Below are 3,393 nucleotides of genomic sequence, written 5' to 3'. Positions count from 1 at the left end.
CGGCGCCTGCCTAGTGTACTGCAAAAACGGCCGCAGCCGCTCGGCCGCCGTCTGTACCGCCTACCTTATGAGGCACCGAGGCCTCAGCCTGGCGCAGGCTTTCCAGGTGGGCGGGCCTTCAGGGGACCGGTGTTTCGAGAGGGGCGTGTCTTCCGGGGACGGGTTTTCCGGGCGTGGCAGGCTTCGGGATTGGGAGAGATACTTCCGGGAGGGGCGGGTCTCTCTCGTAAGGGCGGGCTTAGGGAAGCGGAGAGGCACTTCCGGGTTGGGCGGGGCCCACTCTTAGAACAGGGCCCGCTTTGGCACTTTCTGGCCATTAGGGCGACTTGGGGTTATTCAATGCACTTCTTGTTTGCAGATGGTGAAGAGCGCTCGCCCGGTAGCGGAACCCAACCCGGGCTTCTGGTCTCAGCTCCAGAAGTATGAGGAGGCCCTGCAGGCACAGTCCTGCCTGCAGGGAGAGCCCCCAGCCTTAGGGTTGGGCCCTGAGGCTTGAAGCCTGAAGCTTGAAGGCCTACTGCCTGGAGGAAGGATGTTCCTGCACTGATACTGGAGGCTGGTCTTTACCCACCGTCCTCACTGGCACATCGAGTTTTCCTTTTTGTGTGTGTGTGAAACAGTGCTTTTAATTTTATATTTCTGGCTGAGCTGATGAACAAATTATCTTACAGACACAAAAAGAAAGAAATTTGGTAAAACACTGAAGACAAATTAAGAAAAAGCAAATAGGGGTCCTCCATTATTTATACCCCAGAATCTTGAGTGTTTGGGAGTGCCAGCGCATTCTACCAGTCTCAGTGAAGGACATGAGTACAGACTACAGTCATCAGAATCTGAGTCATAGGTGAAATCAGGAAAAGCAACTCTTCTTGCGTTTATTTTTAGTAGTGTCATAAGAATGGACTAGTTCTTCCTGCCTGACCACACATGCTTCTGTTTGAGAAAATGCATACCCACGTGAGACATTTAGAGCTACAGCGCTGTTGATGAAGACATCGTTGAAGGGCAACTTGGGGGATTGGGGAAATATTCTCTTCATCAGCCCCTCTGCAATAGAGCTGGAGCCATCCTATAGGAGTTCGGACAATTACGGACATCCCTTTTCTTTCTTTCTTTCTTTCTTTCTTTTTTTTTTTTGTTTGAGACGGAGTCTCCCTTGCCCAGGCTGCAGTGCAGTGGCGCAATCCCGGCTCACTGCAACCTCCGCCTCCTGGGTTCACGCCATTCTCCTACCTCAGCCTCCCAAGTAGCTGGAACTACAGGCATGTGCCACCACACCCGGCTAGTTTTTTGTATTTTTAGTAGAGACGGGGTTTCACCATGTTAGCCTGGATGGTCTCAATCTCCTGACCTCGTGATCCACCCACCTCGGCCTCCCAGAGTGCTGGGATTACAGGCGTGAGCCACCGTGCCTGGCCTCCTTTTTCTATTACTAGAGAACTCCAGAACATTAAGAATTTCAAAAGCGAATTTTTCTCCCATAGCTTCTATGATGACAGAGTATGGTGTTCCTGTAGTGAAAACAAAGCCAAGTTTTTTTGCTCCTTTCACTAAAGCTGCTTCATCTGGGGAGGACGCCTGGTAGATTACATATTTCCATCTCTCTCAGGGATAACAGTGTGGCATGCAGATAACAGGGTAAGAAATTGTTCTATATAGTTTTCTGTGGGATGGCCATTCTCAATGTTCTCAAATAAATTGTGGTCATTAAAATGTCAGGGCTTGGATGGAAGAAGGTGTTGCACCATAAATTACACCTGCAGTGGTACACTTCTTAAATCTCTTAATATTGCAAGTGAGCGTTCCCATTTTATCAGAAAATAGATATTTTACCTGCTCAAGTTCTTCACTGAGATTGAATGTGCTGACCATAGTGTGGACACTATTTAGTTTATAATGCACATCTTGATCCTAGTTTATAAACTGGGCCTGAATATATTTCACAATTTCCATAGTGACCAGCAGACTAATGGGGATAAAGTTCTGTTATACAATGATGAACACCAGTATGTCAAATACAATGCCGTGAGCTGGAATCTTCTTTCAGGTACCAAATGTCACCATACTTTTTATTCCATAGCATGGCTCCCACACAGCTCACCATGGACATGACCAGAGCAGCAGGAACCAAAGGGAGACCCACACGTTGTCACTTTCTGATCTCGAGGTGATTTGACAGAATTCTGCAGGAATTTGGTTTCAAATCCAGTGTAAACAGCTATGCCAGTGATCCACTGAGCCTTTCTTTTTTTTTTTTTTTTTCTTGAGACAGTCGCACTCTGTCAACTAGGCTGGAGTGCAGTAGCGCCATCTCGGCTCACTGCAAGCTCCGCCTCCTGGCTTCATGCCATTCTTCTGCCTCAACCTCCTGAGTAGCTGGGACTACAGGCCCACCACTACGCACGGCTAATTTTTTTGTATTTTTAGTAGAGACGCAGTTTCACTGTGTTAGCCAGGATGGTCTATGATCTCCTGACCTCGTGATCTGCCCGCCTCAGCCTCCTAAAGTGCTGGGATTACAGGCGTGAGCCACCGCGCCCAGTCAGTCTACTGAGCATTTCTAAGCTGTTTACCTCTTAACAAGACCTGGTCAGGCCCAACTGGAACAGGGCTTTTACCACTTAGGCCGCAGCTCAGCTATTGAAATGATGATCAGGTGCTTCACAGTCTGTTTTTCCAGATAGGTCTAACAGCTGGTTTTCTGTTTGCATTTCAGCTGTTTCTGGCAAAGCCTGCCATGTCTTACATTTGTCTCTTTCCAGATTAGATGTTGCTATATAAACACATCGACTGAGGCTCACTGGAACACATCAAGACTGTCTGCAGGAAGGAGCTCCCCGTTCGAGGCCTTCACAGTGTCACCACATTCACCTCTTTCCACTAAATCATGTGCCGTGAATCCTGTCGTGACAGTCTTGTGTTCCTTAACTATTTTGTGTGCATGTCATTTATAATGTATAACCTCTTTAATGCCTGAAATCATAAGAATAATCGTCACAGGTAAGAGGGTTGTATATTTCCCGTTGGAGACACATCTGGAATTTGCTGCAATAAAGTAATAAGAAAGCATTGGCAGCTGTGGTAAACTGCAGATTCAAAAATTGAGGGAGAAATGACACTGTACTTGACTGTACATATAATTGTTGACTGTGGGTTGCAGAAATTTCTCTCGAGCATCATCACCACTTTTGCTCAGTTATCAGTAGTAATAACAGCAATCAAAACTAAAACTGCTCCAGATGCCTCTCTAGGAAGTATGGTTTTCCATCCTTCCTACTGCTTTCTTCACAAGAGAATCCTCCACCTCAGTGGCAGGCTGAAGGGCCCGGTCCACGGTCTTGCTGCCAGTGACCTCCGAGCTCCATGGTCCCGCTGCACCATGGCCGCCCAGTG

The 3,393-nt window shown here is 47.6% G+C and overlaps 1 long non-coding RNA gene across 1 annotated transcript; it reads left to right on the top strand.

Moving 5' to 3' along the window:
- Positions 1-2,906, top strand: LOC105531583. The gene is made up of 3 exons (XR_001004825.1): positions 1-106; positions 359-555; positions 2,717-2,906. It is a non-coding gene; the product is annotated as an uncharacterized LOC105531583 (long non-coding RNA).
- The last annotated feature ends 487 nt before the right edge of the window (positions 2,907-3,393 follow it).

The sequence above is a fragment of the Mandrillus leucophaeus genome, unplaced genomic scaffold (assembly GCF_000951045.1).
Source record: "Mandrillus leucophaeus isolate KB7577 unplaced genomic scaffold, Mleu.le_1.0 Scaffold898, whole genome shotgun sequence".
In the NCBI taxonomy this organism is placed as follows: domain Eukaryota; kingdom Metazoa; phylum Chordata; class Mammalia; order Primates; family Cercopithecidae; genus Mandrillus; species Mandrillus leucophaeus.
Note: the sequence above shows the minus strand (reverse complement) of the source record. Positions and strands in the feature narration are given on the sequence as shown.